Genomic DNA, 18581 nt, shown 5'->3' with positions numbered 1-18581 from the left:
CCTTGTCCTCTTTCTTTGCATCTTTGTTCTCATAATTAAAAATAAAAAATCAAAGAAAAAAGATCAGTGTAATTCAGGGAGTGTACATGTGAGGAAGAGAAATCGAGGTAATATTAGATAGTCAAAATAGTCTTTTGGATAGTCTTTTAGATAGTCTTTGGATAGTCATGTGACTGACATGGCTACTAAAATCTGAGTGTCAGCGATCTGATCATTCTATAGTGTATATATGTAGATCACATGCACTTAGATTTTTACACCCTTACCTACCCCATTATGAACACAACTGACAGTTGGAGGTTCTTTATGATGGGTTCGAATTTGTGTATTCAAAGTGAAAAAGTTTTTTTTTTAATAACTAAAGAACATTTATTGGTCTTTAAGGTTTTTCTTGAGGACATAATTGTTGTTAGCCACCCCCAACCAATCATGAAGAATGGTTAGTTAGTATAATATCATTAAAGTGGAAATAAATATTTCAAAGGGCTCAAATCAACAACAGCTGATCAAAAAAACCATCTAAAACACCCTCTAATTTTCTGTACACACTTGTATTACAAGCCCACTCTCACCCCCCTAATGCTTCCAGCTCAATTATTTCCCAGCCTACTGGGCCTACTGATGAAGAAGCACATAGATCTTCTCTTTAATCCATTTTTTGTTGTATTTCGGGTTGGTATGTCTGGGTATCAGCTCGGTAAACGAGGCAGCTGAGATCTGCCAGATCATCAATAAAATCAACCAACTGGCTGATATCATATGTGATGGAAGGGCTGTTGGGGTTCATTCTCTTCAGATGTTCTTTGTACATTTTACAAATGCCTTCCATGCATTTATTTACAGATTTATAGTCAGTGTAAGTTCTGTCTTCTGGCCTCTTGGTAGGCTGTACTAGTAAAATGGTATGAGACTTGATCCACAAGACCTGGCCCTCCTCTAACATGGCACCAAACTCTTTTGGATGCAGCCACTGCGACACCATTTCCATATACGAGCAAAGCCAGCAGCCAGTCCCCAGGAGAGGAGCCAAGGGAAGTCGTCTCAAAGTGAAGAAGTTTTAAGTAGAATGCTCATGTCACTTCTGAAAGGCAGGTGATTAATGGGAAATAAAACTTTATTGTTTTAAGGCATTGAGATTCGGGATTGTTTGTAAATAAAGCATTTTTGAGCTGCTTTAAATTTATATAGAAAAGCTTTGAAAAATTTTAAGTAGATAATCTGCTTGTAATCTGACTTAATTATTAAGTGGAATATCCTAGATTCATTGAGAACAGTTCATAGGATGCAAGGGCAGATATAGGAGATAAAAGAAGGGCGATTGCACTTATATTGGTGAGAAATCAATGTAACCAAGGATATAGCAATATAGGAAATGTAAGAAAATATGTAAAGCTGTTGTTTTATTATTTTGAAAAAATAAATAAACATTCATGTGTTAATCATAGGATATAAGAGGAAAAGGAGATTTAAAAATAATTCAGTTTTGTCATAGATAATCGAGGTGCGTTAACTATGGAAATGGAAATGACTTTTGAAGAGATGAAGTTTCGGTGCTAAGATCAGGAGTTTTATTTTGTGCATGCTTGTTTAAAGTATATATTAGCCATCTAAGTGATGATATTTAAACAGTTAAACATTTTAATTTACCTGTTTCTGCTATAAAATTATGTTACTAAGTTGCTGACATAAAATTAAGAATGATCAGTGTTTATAGCACTAATTAAAAATTTTTCCTCACTAGACTTTAATGTATACTTTTACTCTTTGTTTCTATTAAAATTATTTTTTTCAAAATTATGTGATTTTTATTATTTTTAGGAATCCAGTTTCATATAGATGCTTGAATTTAAAATGCACTAGTAGGGTACAGATGATAAGTCTTTCTATGGAGCATTCATTCTGCTCTTGCCTAGGACAACAAACAGGTTTTTGATTAGGTTGGCTTTGATTACATACCTGTGTCAGGTCACAGATTCTGATATTTATCTTGTTAGACTGTTGAACATTATATTATGTTCAGAACTCACGCTTCTCCCATTCATCACTATAATTTGTAAAATGTCTTGGAGAGTTAATCAGTCAAATGCATAAGGTTCTTCTAGTCTTCCTGATCAATGCTAGTTTTACTTTAAACTAGAAATGAAGAAAAAAAGAAAAATCTAAAAATGGTCTCTCGTATAGACAAGGATAAATTCTAAATATTTATTCAGGTTTTACAAATGGGTAAAAATAAATTAAGATAAAGTAAGTCAGCTCACTTTTAGGAAGTACTTATCTTTTTCAAGTTTTAGCATCTTCAGTTCTTAGTGCCTTACTAATTCAATGCTAGCTCCAAACAGATGTTTTATTGATATTTTTTTTTACATTCATAGATTTGGTAGCATTCTAAATTCTGGTCTTTTTTTCAGTGCCACTGCATTAAAATGGAAAATTTTTGGTTATATTTAAATTAATGAGATTGGTTGAGGATAGATGAAATACAAAAGATAAATACTATGGCCTCAAAGATATCAAATTGATAAATATCTATAAATGTCAGATTCATATTACATGTTCATATCCTATTCATATTACATATATTTAATGTCATAATTAAACAATTAATATATTTTAGGATCTATGCATTTTTTAAAAAATATGGCCTAAATTATCCCTTTTCTTCCAAATAAACTATCAAGAATTGTTTTATTAACTATTTTACTTATGAGTTCAATTCAGAATGAATGATTTTTAAATATGTGTAAATTTGTAAATCTTAAAACCAGTACATTCAATCTCTTTAGAACCACTGTATCTATAAATATCCTGCTACAAATCAAGCTGATTCAAGAAGAGTTTAATAAAGGTACAGCTAACTAAGAAAGACTATTTATAAGGGTGTCATTACATGTAGAATTAGGAACACAAGGTATTATGTTCACTCCCAAGCATAATGGGACAAAAGAAGGTAAGTTACTGGAGATAAAGAGGACCCTTTGTTAACAAGGTAGAGCATTGTGACACCATATCTCCTTTCTATTTTATTCCAGTGCTCCTTTCTATTTTATTCCAGTGCTCCTTTCTATTTTATATCTATGCTCTCCAAAGGAAAACAGGAGAGCAAAGTAACCTATAAAATTAATTGTCACAGGTATTTTTTCTGCTGTAACCTAGTGTTTATCTTTCATTTTCCAGTATTAACATATAGCTTTAGATCAAAGGTTGTTGCAGTTCTTTCTAGACCATAAAAACTACAAATGCTATAACACTACTATTCAAAAAACTTTCTAAGTTCTTTTAATAGAACTGTTTACAAAAGCTGATAAAAATATCAGGATGTAGAGAACACAAGAGCACAAACTAGCAAGTATTTCCACATGTAAGAATTCTTTATATTCTGTATTTTTCTGGTTTTGTGCTATACATTACTGATATTCAGGGGATATTCAGACTTCTGCACTGAAGAATTGCTTCTATTGGGCTCAGGGAATCATATGGGAGTTCAGGGATAAAACAGATTGGCTATGTACAATGCAAGGACCTTACCCACTGTACTATCAATCCTGCCCCATTATTCATATTTTTTGGTGCACACCCAGTGATGCTCAGGGGTTACTCCTGGCTATGTGCTTAGAAATAGCTCCTGGCTTGGAGGACCATATGGGAAACCTGGGATTGAACCGTGGTTCATCCTAGGTCAGCCATGTGCAAGGCAAATGCCCTACCACTGCGCCAATGCCCTGGACCCTCTTTATATTATTATATAAAATATATTTGGGGGGCATCTAGCGGTGCTCAGGGGGACTCCAAGGGGACATATGGGATGCCAGGGATCAAACTGGGGTCTGTCCTATGTCAGTCACATGCAAGGCAAAAGCCCTATCAAAGTGTTCCAGTCGCATTCTTTTTTCTACTAGGCAAGAGCATTACTACAGTGGATAATGCTTAAGACCTGCATGCCACTGATGGAGTTCAGTCCCTGGCACCCCACCTAACTCTGATCACCATTAGGAGTGATCCCAAAGTGCAATGCCAAGAGTAATCTCTGAGAAACATAAGTTGTGGCCCACAATTATATTTTTTAATAAAGAACTATCTTTCTTACTGTTGTTGGTGGGGCGGTGGTCTGGTTCAACTCCTGTGGAAATCTGTGGAGATTTCTCTAAAAAAGTAAGAATAAAAATTCCTCTCACATACCTGTTCACTAAAGAGTTGTTTCTGTTGTTGCTGGTTTCTTTATGGAATAATGGATAGTTAAGGTGTTGTGTTGTTCCTCTTCTGCTTGTTTTGAATACTTCTTCCCAGTAGATGCTGCCAACTGCAGGGCTTGGAGTTTCTACCCTATTAGACCATTTATTTGTTCCAGGAATATTGTATGTATATATGGTGTATATTCTCCTCCTGTTTTTTGCTTGTTTGAATTTCCCCTTTTTTCTTTTTTTTTTTTCTTGCCTTCAAATAGAACCACATAACTTGAACCATCTTGTTCTGCCTCACAAATTGAGGGGGAAATAATGGAGGGCACTAAGATCAAATAGTCGTATGAACATTGAGTAGAAATAAAAAATTATCAGACTTGAACACCAAATCCAAAGCCAGCGACAACAGAATCAATACCCAATCTACAGCAGTCTAGACACAGAAGGGACCACTTAGACTAGCAGCCCAGGGTGCAAAGGAGGTGTGATATGGGATGCATGCTGGGGACAGGGGTTGAGGGAGGACAACAGTGGTGGTGGGAATGCCCCTGATTCAATGTCACTATGTACCTGAAATATTACTGTGAATGATTTGTAATCAACTTTGGTCAAAATAAAAATGATTAACAAAAATAATAAAATAAAATAAAGAAATTCCTCTCACATCTCAACTTGGGGAATGTAATTTCTTTCTTTTATTTCAAGAGGTTCTCATTCATGTAAGCACATTTTTCTTGCCCTTTTATTAAAAGTTCTTTACTTGAAAGTAAGAAATTCTATTTAATCCACTATTAGTTTTGATATTTATTTCTCAAACTGTTGCAAATAAGCCCCTGAAGAGGTTGACTGATGGAGGAATGGAGGATGAGGTCTTTCTCCTCCAGTCATACCACACGTCTGTTATCCTGTTCAATTGGCGGTTTTGAGGTGAATGCGGCGGGAAGAAAGCCAACAGGCAGTCAGGCTTCTGAAGAAAATAGCTCTTTATCCCCTGAAGAGGCTGAAGCCAAAAGGCCTAAGAATAGGTCCAGGACAAAAAGCCCCTCGCCTTCCGCAGACCCTTGTTTTTATGCCCCAGAATCAGGTACCACCCAATTGTGGGAGCAGAATCAGGTACCACCCTAGGGTGGGAGCAGAATGCCAGGTCACACCCTAGTGTAGGGCACAATCACCTATCAGGGTAGGGTCATTAATATAATAATCCCATTAAAATGTTTACATACATAACATCAAACAAAAGACCTTAATTTGAGCAAGTGTATGTACAGCTGTATTTATTACAATGCTATTAAGTTTTGGAAAAAATTAAATACCGAATAACAGATTAGTGGATGAACAGGTGTGGTTTTTAAACACAGTGGAACAAGTAAAAATGAGATCATGAAATTCGTCAAAATTCATATCTAATTGAAGGGTATCAAATTAAGTGAAATAAGTCAAAGGGAAGAAGACAAAAACTGGTATTCTTAATTATTTATGGTAAATAGAATAGTATGACAAAGAAATAGAAGCCATCAATGTAGTTAGGGCAAACCCTTGGGCCTGGATTATGAGAAAGAGAGAATTAGGAGAGAGAGAGAAAAACATCTGAAACCATGGTAAAAGACTATAGCCTATGCTCTGACCTAAGATCAGAGCAAAAACCAAGTCCACTAACCACAGAAGACTGATTACAACAACAGTGATAAAACAGAAGTCCTAGAACCAACAACAGTAATAAAACAGAAAACCTAGAACCGTAAGAAACAAACAAGGAAACAAAGAAACAAACAAAACACTCTCTACTAGTCTTTTCCCTATGATCTATGCAAATAGCAAAATCTTAAGCTACAGAGGCGAGATGTTATCACCCATACCTGAGCAGAAAGTCTTCTGGCACCATAAAAAGACCTTGGGGTTTGTAAAAGAGTGAATGCTAGCCTGTAGTTTTTCCCATGGCAGTATGCTTCAAGGGCCAAGAAACAGTGTATCTCTTAGGCCAAGGGAATTCCCGTTCTAATTTCCCCCATGTTTACTGTGCCTATGCAAAAACAAAAAGAAAAAAAAGAAAAAAAAAAGAAAAAAGAAAAAAAGAAAAAAAAAAGAAAAAAAAGGAAAAAAAGAAACAACTCTTTTTTAAGAAGTTGCTGGTCTGGTTTTTGGGTTTGTTTTGTTTTGTTTTGTTTTGTTTTGCTCTCGTTTTTCGTTTTTGATTTTTTTTAATTTGTTTCTTCATAGCAGATGGTTTTGGTCTTGGGTTTACTCTTTTTTGTACTTTTTTTGTTACTCCCTTATTGGTTTTTTGTTTTGTTTTGTTTTGTTTTTGTCTTGTCTCGTTTTATTTTGTTTTGTTACTTTTTTTCTTCTTTCCCCTTTCTTCTTCTAAAGGGATACTTACAGCACCTAGACAGACTCCTCCTATATCCCTTCTTATATATCAAATAGAGCCACATTACTGGAATCACCTTGATCAGCATCATATTTAGAGGGAGAAAAATGAATGGTACTAAGACCAGGCAATCTTATGTCCATTTGGTGGAAATAAAAAATGATCAGACTTAAACACAAAATCCAAAGTCAATGACAACAGAAATGATACCCAATCTACATCAAGCTGTGCATGAGGGAAACAGCTGCACTAGCATTAAGGGGGGATAGAGTAGTGGGAAGATGGATGCATGCTGGGAACAGAAGTGGAGAAAGGACAACACTGGTGGTGGGAATGCCCCTCATTCATTACAACTATGTGCCTTAAATATTACTATGAAAGATTTGTAATTCACTTTGTCCACAATAAAAAAGGAGCAATAAATGATGTAATGAATAGGGAAAGAACATGAGGCAGATGGTGAAAACAGGAATATAGATTGAAGAATCTAGACATGGTAGTACAGAAGTAAAATAATAATATATGTCTCATATTCACACTAACCAGATCCATAGACTCTCTTCTCAAAAGAGATGATAACCAAGCAATGAAAAAGCATGGGTGCACTGGCCACACAGCCCAAAGCAGGAAATATTGGGAAAATAGGGTGGACCATGCCTCTGTCCTTCTTAGACAAAGCTGCTGCATCCTATACCCATGATTATGGCTGTGCCTATATCCTTGCCTCACCACCCTTCTACAATTCTCTTTGGAGACACCAATCTGACCAAGTGGGGTATGCCAGTATCTGGACTGATATAACATGGTTGTTTTATTTTTTTGTATCTTTGTAACTTGTAGCCTTTTTTTAAATTATTATTTTTATTTTATGATTTTGACCAAAGTGGATTACAAATCATTCACAGTAGTATTTCAGGTACAGAGTGACATAGAATTAGGGGCATTCCCACCACCAATGTTGTCCTCCCTCCACCCCTGTCGCCAGCATGCATCCCATATCGCACCTCCTTTGCACCCTGGGCTGCTAGTCTAAGTGGTCCCTTCTGTGTCTAGCCTGTTGTAGATTGGGTATCGATTCTGTTGTAGTTGGCTTTGAATTTGGTGTTCAATTCTGATCATTTTTTATTTCTACTCAATGTTCATACGACTGTTTGATCTTAGTGCCCTCCATTATTTCCCCCTCAATTTGTGAGGCAGAACAAAATGGTTCAAGTTAGGTGGTTCTATTTGAAGGTAAGAAAACAAAAAGAAATTAAAAAGGCAACTTTTGGAGCAAGTGTAGGCACGTTACCCTGCATCCTCTCTTCTGAGAGGCTTGCAAGCTGAGAAGGTGCCCCACAAAAGCTGCAGTAACAGCTATAATGGTTTGAATTCCTGGCCAACTTTAATTTTTGATGCTGTCATCCCTATAGGAAAACACTAATTTAGATGCTAATGTTTAGCTGAGGTCATTTAATGTTAAGAAGCAAATGAAATGACAGAATTAATAGCTAATAAGAACTTACTAAACTTTCTATCATTGTCTTAATCACTTCATTGAAGATGCAATAATTTTTCTAAATTTGCATGCCACTGTACCTTTTCTTTCTTTTATTTTTTAACTTTCTTATATTTTTATATCTATACTATTTTAAAATAATTTTTCTTTCACTCATCTGGAGACAATTATATTCTGGTCAGTTATGTCAACTATGTGATGTGTTTTCTTTAAATAATTTTTAAAAAAAGAATCAAGATTTACAAAACTAACATATATCTTAATCTCACAATCAGTGACAGCATATGTGTGTGTACAACTATAATAATTAAATGCAAATTATGAGTTTTATAAAGAGATAGAAAGTTCTTTGAAACTTTGGTAGAGGGATACTGATAGTGGTAGTGGCTTCAGTTTTGGAACATTTTATTCTTGAAACTCGATTATTAACAACATTATTAATCACTGTTCCTAAATAAAAATACAATAAAAACCACATCTATCTTGTGTTCTGAGAAGTAGTACAGGAGGTAAGGCACTGCAGTGATAGAAGTAAGCCCAAAACATTCTGGGTGTGGCCCTAAACCAAAAATCAATTCTGATTATGGCATATAAACAAACATATAATTGTTTAGTTAGTTTGTTAAAAAATAAAAGCATTAAAAGCCAGATGATATGGAAAGTTTAAAATCAGCTTTCTAAAATTTAATCCATATTTACTGGTGCTCAGTTGAGTGCCTTCACTTCTCAATTACCTTTGAAGCCTATGTTTTGAGAAACTTTGATATATTTTAATCTTTTTATTATCCACATATAACACCATAAATTAATTTATCTTCTAATACTGTAGATAACTTACAATGCCAATGCACAGGGAGACTGAGTATTTTAGAATAATAGGTAATTAAAATGCCATTAATTCATAGTTGACTTTGAAAACAACAAAACGTTAGTTCTCAAAGTTCTGTGTTAAAGTCTCTTGATTCCTCATGATTTCTGTGGTTCTGATATAAAAGAAATAGTTTTAGAACTGAAATTATTGCTCTTAAAAAAACCTGCCTACTTTTCTGTGTATTTTTAAAATCTTTATCCAAGATAACATAGTTTGCCTGTGATGCAGAAGAAAACACAGAAATAATATATTCATAATCAGCAGTTATTTTCAAGTATTTTTTTTCTGGATAAAGACAAATGACACTAAATGGGACTCATGAATGAGCTCAGTCCAGAAGGTATGTTGGGAAAATTAATTTTTTCATAAGCTTACAATAGATCCTTGCTATTTGAGCTGTGGAAGCTGTCAAAAGACACCAAAGATCCTGCATATTAGGAAATGTACACCAGGGAGCTTATAATTTCTCCTTCCAAATAAGAACCACTTTATTTCACCTATGAAATATTTATTGGAAATCATTCTGCCCCTTCTGTTATGGTTTCCCTAAACTTCACAATTTAAGGACTTAAATATTCTATTTGTTTTATTGCAGTTGTTCCTTACTAAGTGTCCTGACCTTTAGTTTTTGCTATCTACACAGCGCAGCCTCCCAACTATTGTTACATTACTGTTTCTTGGAATACAGGGTCAGCACCCTGTTTAATACTTTACATCTTTGTCTACTCTGTCTCCTCTTTGCTCTGTACTACATTCCTAAGTGTTAACATTGTTTTCTCCTAGAATGTCTTTTCTTAAGACATTGGCCATTTCTATTTTTAAAAACCAAGTGACTTCCTCCAACCAATAGTGAGTAGTAAATACTCTCCATTCTATAGTCCTATACATTGTTCTATGTTTTCATAATACTAATGACATCCCTTTTTTATTTTTGATCACCTTTATCAAATTATAACATTTTTAAGGGTCCTAATTACATTTGGATTACTCATAGAAAATGGCATATGATGTTTAAAAATCAAATTATGCAAAAATATTTTGTAAATATTAGAACACAATAGAGATAAATTTCAATTTTATCTTTATATTAATAAGTCTTAGTGGCAAGTAGAAGAACACTGGATAGTATTAAACTTGTATCTAGATTCTTTTATTAAAGGCACAATTTGCAACAACTTTTATATATGAAAGTCAATAATAAAGTAATCATTAAACACATTATTTAATGGCCTCATATGTTCATATCCTTATTGAATCCAATTATAAATTGTACTCTATTATTCTAGACATTGCGTTTCAAGACCATTCTTAAAGCAAAATACCTCTTAAGCCTGTACTCTAACAGTTTGTTTTCATGTAAATATTCTTAGGGTATATTTTAAAGCATAAATGGTGTAACTTAAAAAATAGTCGTTTTTTCCTTGTGTAGAGCTGTCAGAAAGGAGAGATTTGGTAAACTGCATGTCACTATCAGTCATTGATAGCCAGTGATTTGTTCTGAATCCAAAGGCTAAACCAAACCTCATGCTGTTGTATGTCAAATACAATTGGTCCACAGTCAAAGTTTTACAGCTCAGACAGGGCACACTTTATCCTTCAGGCTGCTACTTAAGATAGTCACGACCCTGAGGAGAACCAGTCAACAAAACAGACAGACAAGAGGATGTGATTTGTATGCATCCCTGAGCCAGCCCACATCACCTCTGACCTACAGGTCAGGCTCCAAATGACAGCAGGGTGCATGCACCTGATCAGACAGAATATTCTCATTATAAAGCTTGGGAAAGGGGGCAACTCCTCTGTGTTTACTCACAGGCCAGATGCAATCTACCTAGAAAATGAGCAAAAATACTGATTCAGTTCAATAAGAAGATGTGACCAACATGTAAGCACCTTATAAAATTTTAAACCAATATTTTTTCTTGATAAACTTGGATGAATGCAAGATAATTATACACAAATAAGTATATTGAAAGAAAGAAAAAGTTTGTTTAATCACAAATTGACTATCCAAAAGATAATTTAGAATAAGAAACCTTAAATTTTTTTAGAAAAAAATTGTATGAGAATGAGTCTGTCAAATCTATAGGTGCATCTCATTTAAAAGATTATTGGAGGCGAGTGTTTATGAAAAATGGGGATTTCTAAAAAAATTAAATACTACATATGTGTTACCACAGATCTAACAATTCTACTTCTAGATACCTATGTAAGGAATATGCATATGAAACTAATTGAAAAAAATGTAAGCACACCTGTGTCTATTGAAGCCTCATTTATAATAGTAAAGATCTGGAAATAATCCAAGAGCTCGATGAAGGATAAATGCATAAAGAAGATATGTACATAATTAAATGGCACATATGTATTAAAATTTTTTTCCTAAAAATATATGAGGGTATGGAACCATAGCACAGCAGTAGGGTGTTTGCTTTGCACACGGTCAACCCCGAATGGACAGATGGTGGTTTGATTCCTATCATCCCATATGGTCCCCTGAGCTTGCCAGAGGGTTATTTCTGAGCACAGAGCCAAGAGTAACCCCTGAGCACCACCGGGTGTGACCCAAACCCCTACCTCCCAGAAAGGTAAAAGAAACTTCTCTGAGGAAGACCAACAAATGGCCAGCAGACACACTGAAAAAAAATACTCATCGTCACTTATCATTAGGGAAATCCAAATCAAGACAGTGAAATATCACCTTATATCAGTGTGGATGGCACATATCAAAAATACCAGAAAAAAATCTTTGTCGATGGGGATGTGGTGAGAAAGGAACTCTATGCAGCCTGGTCCAACTCCTAGGGAAAACATAATGGAGGGTTCTCAGTAAACTCAAAATTGAGCTGCCACATGATCCAGAAATCCTCTTTTGGTTATCTATCCCGACGACAGAAAAACATTCATTCAAAAGTATGTATGCACCCAGTAAGCACCCAGTAAGACCTGGAATCAATTAGATAAGACTTGAAATTAATCCAGAGGTCCAACAATGGATGACTGGTTCATGAAAATGTGGTACATGTATACAATGGAACACTACAGAACTATAACGGATAGCTAAATATTGTAATTTGTCGCAACATAGACAGAACTGGAAGATATTATATAAAATGCAGTAAGCCAGAAGAAGAAAGATAAATACTGCTTGATAGCACTTATTTGTGATATTTAGAATAACTCCATGAAGTAATGCAATGGCTTAAATGGGAGTTATTGTGAACACTCTTGGCCCAGAGTATAGCAATGAGAAACAAAGCAACTGAGTGGGGGAAGCAAGGCTCAAATATGAAAGGATTGGGGCAAAGTGCCAAAAGGTCTCAGATCCACTGCTGGAGATAAAATAAATGGGAGGGAACAGAATTAATTATCCAAGCCAAAGTTAACAACAATGGAATCAAAATACTCAAACTCTAACCATATTAAACTCTAAATGAACTTGTTATACTGTCAAGGTGCATGGCAAAGGGTGCTTTTATTGGAACAATATGTATTGGTGGGGATTTACAGCTGATGGAAATGTTGTCTGGTTCAACTCTTTTGAAAACCAATAAGGAAACTTGGTAAGCTCAAAATGATCTGCATATGTTTCATTAGATCCACTTTAAGGTATCTATGCCCAGGACAAAAAAAAACATATTCATTCAAAATAATGTATGCATACTACTATTCATTGCAGTATTCAGTACAATAGTTAAGACTTGGAATTAGCCTAGATGCCCAACAACAGATAAGTTGCTCATGAAGATGTGGTACATGAATACAATGAATATTACATAGCAGTAAGAAATGATGCAGTCATGCAATTTGCAGCAACATGGATAGAACTAGAAGAAATTATGTTAAATGAAGTAAGCCAGAAGAAAGAAAAATACATAATGATATCACTTATATGTGATATTTAGAAGAACTTTATGAATAAACACACTGGTCTAATTGGTAGTTGTCTCAAACACATTGGCCTGAGATAATAGTGAGGAAAAGAAAAGGAACAGAGTAGAAGAGAAGAAACAAAAAAGCTTATATTTTCTATATATAACAAAAAGACCTTCAGCAATGGATACAAAAGTTTGGATTGAGCAGATGTCTGATCAACTTCTCTTTATAGATGTCTTTAATAATGTTCTAATGTTTTTATTCACAGAAGCAGGTGCAAAATACAATTGGAAGCCATAGACTCCCATTACAGTGTTCACTATAAGAATTTTTTGAGTCTTAATTTTAATGTCTATAATAAATCCTTGATTTTTTGTTCTTAGTGGTACTTGGAGATATAGGTTTGTCACCCTAGTTTTAAATCGCAGTGCTATATATTAGATTCAAAGTACAGTGCTCATTAAGATTATGTGTTGACAAATATTCTAATCTATTTATTTTCCATTTGATTATGGCTGATAATATAATCTAATGTTTATGTTCACAGATAACATTGGAATAAGCATGCACATACCATAGACACATGCTACAGTGCTCATTGAGTATTTTATTACAATCTATTTTCACTTCAAGCTAGTTTACTATTGTATCATTATTATATTATACTATATATAATATAGTATATCATTATATCATTTTCATTTCAAACTAGTTTACTATTATATCATAATGCTTATGATTTATTTTGTTTTCAGAAAAGGAACCTGAAGACCCTCAAGGTGTTCATGATCCTTTACATTGCTCATTACCATATTGCTTCATATTCTAGACTCAAAAAATTGTGATTCTTTTAAGAATGTTCTACATACAATGTTCTATATACAATCTAATCCAAGAAGTTTTTTTTTTCAGTAAAGTGTACCTTTACCCATAATGATTTGCCTAGAAAATGGACAACTTTTTCATCTGACTTGCCAGCTTTATCAGTTTTGAGTGCTCTGACCCCTTCCTCCGGGGTCAGCTTTTCAACTGCTGTGGATCAAACTTCATTATCTATGTGTGTGCATAAGTGTATGTGTTTGCTGCCTATATGTCTTTCTAATGTCTGACTATAATGTACATAATGTCTGTCTATTACCACAAGCCAGTGGCAAATATTGTCCTCAATGAAAAGAAACTGAAAAGCCTTCCCTCTAAATTCTGGCACAAGACAAAGCTGTCATCTCTCACCACTCTTATTCAACAAAGTACTGGAAGTACTTGCTATAGCGATTAGGCAAGAAAAAGATATCAAGGGAATCCAGATAGGAAAGGAAGAAGTCAAGCTCTCGCTGTTTGCAGATGACATGATACTCTACTAGAAAACCCTAAAGTCTCTACAAAAAAGCTTCTAGAAACAATAGACTCATATAGCAAGGTGGCAGGTTACAAAATTAACACACAAAAATCAATGGTCTTTCTATACACCAATAGTAATAAGAAAGAAATGAACATTAAGAAATGGTCTCACTCATCTATGGGTTTTAAGAAAAATGAAAGACATTCTTGCAATAATAAATTTCAGACACAAAAGAGAAAAGAGCTGGAAGTTACAGCTCACCTCATGAAGCTCACCACAAACAGAGATGAGTTTAGTTAGAGAAATAACTACGTTTTGAACTCTCCTAATAATGAGAATGTACGAGGGATATAGAAAGCCTGTCTAGAGTACAGGCTGGGGTTGTGTGGGTAGGAGGGAGATTTGGGACATTGGTGATGGGAATGTTGCACTGGTGATGTGTGGTGTTCTTTACATGACTTAAACCTAAACATAGTCATGTATGTAATAAAGTTTTTTAAATAAAAAAAACTTACAAAGTTTAATACAGTGCTCAGATGTTTGCTTTGCAGGTGGCCAAACCTTGTTTGAGCTTAAGAACCATGGCAGGGCCCAAGCAGTTCTTTGTCTTTTACCTGCTGGCTGAAAATTACTAAAAGGAACCTCTGCACCTCCTGTGCATGACTTCAGAGGTCCTTCTCCTTCACCAAGTGAATAAAACTTAAGGCTGGGGATATTTCAACTACTAAAGCACATGTCTAGTCTATGCAAGACTGGACTTGACCCCTACTGGGTAAAAAAAGCAAATAATAAAACAGGTGAAATGAAATGATTCTGGCTTATGTTAGTAAAGTTTATTAAATATTAAAACGGTAAATCTAGGAAGATTAGAAAGTTTGTTCATGTTTTAATATTATCTTGGAAGTTAAGAAAATTATATCCAAGAAAAACAGTTACTGAAAAATATAGAATATGAGTTGAAATATGGAGGTCATTTTTGCTCACCTCCAAAGGTGATGCCATTGGGATCATTTAAATAAGATATGACCTATATTTTCATGTATTTCAGAATTACTAATGTTATTTACAGTGATATAGTCAATACATGCTATGCAGGTATATGTTTATTCAGGCACCTAAGTTATATGTTCAAAAATAAAAATTTCAGACACTAAAAAAAAAAAGAGAAGATGCATCATGGGTAGGGTCTCCCTATTTTAGGCCAAAGGTTTTTCCTTATGCTACATTTATGCAAAAATCTTGCCACACCCCCTTTTTTGGTTTTCTCTTTTTTTAATTTGGCTTTTCTTTTTTATCTTTATTTTTTTAATTTTCTATATTCATTGCAGCACTATTTACCATAGTAAGGCTCTGGAAACAACCAAGATGTCCCTCAATAGATGAATGGCTAAAGAAACTATGGTACATATATACAATGGAATATTATCAGCTGTCAGAGATGAAGTCATAAAATCTTTCTATACATGGGTGTAAATGGAATCTATTATGCTGAGTGAAATAAGTCAGAGAGAGAGAGAGATAGACCTAGAGTACTCCAACTTATCTATGTTTTTTCAGACAAATAAAAGACATTTTTGCAATAATTTTCAGAGACAAAAGAGTGATGAGTGCAGTTAGAGAAATAATTACACTGATAACTATCATAACAATGTGAATGAGTCAGGGAAGTAGAAAGTTGTCTAGAGCACAGGCCAGGGTGAGTTGGGGAGGAGGGACACTTGCGACATCTATATGGGAATTTTTTTAATTAAAATTTTTTTAAAAAAGGAAAAAATATTAGAAAAAATGAGAGAAAAAAATAAGAAATGTAGACAGATAAATTTGGCTGGCACATCTGATAGGAATGTTTTCCAATTTCTAGGTACTTCATCAATGGCTGGGGTAAACTTTGCTAAAAGAAGCTTTCAGGGTTAGTTGTACATGGAGCATTTTAGAAGAAACATAATTTTCATGTCTAGAGTACTAAGAATTTGTTTTTGAACACTATAAGAGAAGTCTACCCTACCCTATGTAGTATCATCCACTATGTCTTGCATCGAAGTTTCTTTCCTTAAAAAAACTGACAGTATGGGCTATCATTATTGTTATGACATATTGTGATAAGTCATAAGATCATATAATTATTATGATATAATAACATAAATTGAATTAAAAACAAAAAGAAAAGAAAGGAGAGAAGAAAAGAAAAAAAGAAAAGATAACAATAATTTTCAAGTCATAGTCCCTAAGTGGGACCTGAAACAAATCTATGGTTTGTAGTTGCCTATTTCAGTGGTCACAATGGTCATAAGCTTTAGATCATAGTAGCAGACATAATAAAAAAGAAATGGGTAAATTGGAGTAAATTATCAAGACATTGTCATAATGAGCACTATATGTAGAGTCTCATATGATAGAGCACCAAATTGCAAAATTAGGGTGTCCAACCTAAATTTTCAAGAACCTCTGTGGATAAAAAAATGGAAGATTTATTTTATACATAATAAAATTAAGTAATTAAAACATACTGAGAGCAAGCACTGCAGCCGGAGTCCCTGGCTTCCAATCATATTCTTCACCTGATCCTGTGGATAAAACTATTAGAACATTATTATAAGCCTTTTTACTGAGAGGTTGAATGAACACCTGTACAATCTAAGAAGCTGTTTCTGTTGTTGAAGGTTTCTTTGTGTGTGGCATAAAAGAGAGTAAAGACTTTGTATTTCTCTTCTGCTTCATTTGATCTCTTCTCGCTATATTCTAGCACCTATGGTTTTTGGAGTATCTACCATTTAGACCATTTTGTTTTTTCATAGAATATTACATATATCTCTATATATGGTATATCTTCTAAATACCACATATACATATCATTCTGTATTTATCCTTTCTCTTCTGACTTAATTCATTTAACATAATATTTGCTATTTACATCCATGTTCCTGCAAATTGCATGATTGTATCATTTCTTACTGCTATGTAATATTTCATTGTTTATATGTACCATATCTTTATGATCCACTCATCTATTGTTGAACATTTCAATTGATTCCACATCTTGGCTGTTATACTGTGTGCTGCAATAAATAGTGGTGTGCATACATGCTAATGGATACATGTCTTACTACCTGGGGATAAAAACCCAAAAGCAAAAATTTTGGGTCATTTTGAAGCTTAATTTTGAGTTTATTGAGCACCCTCCATACTGTTTTCCATATGGTTTGGACCAGGCAGCTTTTCCACCAGCAGAGGATGAGATTCCTTTCAAACCTCTTCCCACCCATAGAGATTTGTCCCAGTATTTTTGATGTGTGTATTCCTCATTGGTGTAAGATGGTTTCTCATTGCTGTCTTGATTTTGGATTTTCCTAATGATAAGTGATGGAGAAAATGTTTTCATGTGTCTATTGGCCATCTGTTTGTCTTCCTCATAGAAGTGTCTATTCATTGTTTCTCCTCATTTTTCTTTTTCTTTTTTTTGGTTTTGTGGAGCAAACCTTTGTGAGTGCTGTGTATATCCTAGATATTAGACCTTTATCTAATGTTGAGTGCAAATATTTTTCCCTTTCCATTAGCTGTCTTCCATTTTTAGCTCATATTTCTTTTGTCATAAAATTTTTTTTAGTTTGATATAGCCCTGTTTATTTAGGTTTGGTGCTCTAACCCTTGCCATTGTATTTTGTCATCAAAGACATTTTTGAGTTGTAAGTCGTGGAGTGTTCTGCCTATTCTATTTTGGCCCATTGGTCTGAGACTCTGTCTTTGTTCCAGTACAATGCTATTTTGTTCACTATAGCTTTATAGTAAAGCTTTAGTTTTGGTATATAAATGCCACCCAGTTTTTTCTTTTTCAGTATGGATTTGGCTAACCTAGGTCTTGCTTGGTTCCACATGAATTTTATAATTGATTGTTTTAAGTCCTTAAAAATTATGTCTAACATCCCGACAATGGGGAAATGGCAATATCTTGGTCTAATAGTAGATTGTCTTACCTCACCACTTAATGATAAGATGAAATTAGAAGATAAATCATTCTTTAATCTGTGCAAAAGCCAAGATTGCTAACTTCAGAAGCCTGACTGGGACAACCATGACTGGAAAGAACCTATCCCGGGACAAATAAAAATGTCCCTAGTCTAATCTTTGGCCTAAGACCTGTACAATAACCAAGATCTTTAATTCCAGAGGCCTGATTGAGACAATTGCAACTGAGCAGAACTGGAAACATAAAAAAGACTCTCTCATAGGCTTCACCCTAGAATCGGTGCAAAAACCAAGACCACCAACTACAGAAGACCGATTAAAACAACAGTGATGGAACAGAAATTCTAGACCCATAAAGAAAGACTCCATTTAGACTCCATCCTATGACCTGTGCAAATACCAAGATCTCTAGTTACAGAGACCTGGTTTTATCATCCACGACTGAGTGAAAAGTTTCCAAACATCACCAGAGGACCTAGGGGAGATGA

General features: G+C 34.5%; 1 pseudogene; it reads right to left on the bottom strand.

Annotated features, from left to right (window-relative positions):
• Window positions 1-594: 594 nt before the first annotated feature.
• On the bottom strand, window positions 595-988 carry LOC126007101 (enhancer of rudimentary homolog; annotated as a pseudogene).
• Window positions 989-18581: the final 17593 nt, after the last annotated feature.

The sequence above is a fragment of the Suncus etruscus genome, chromosome 4, assembly GCF_024139225.1.
Source record: "Suncus etruscus isolate mSunEtr1 chromosome 4, mSunEtr1.pri.cur, whole genome shotgun sequence".
Lineage (NCBI taxonomy): Eukaryota > Metazoa > Chordata > Mammalia > Eulipotyphla > Soricidae > Suncus > Suncus etruscus.
This window is presented reverse-complemented; position numbering and strand designations above follow the sequence as displayed.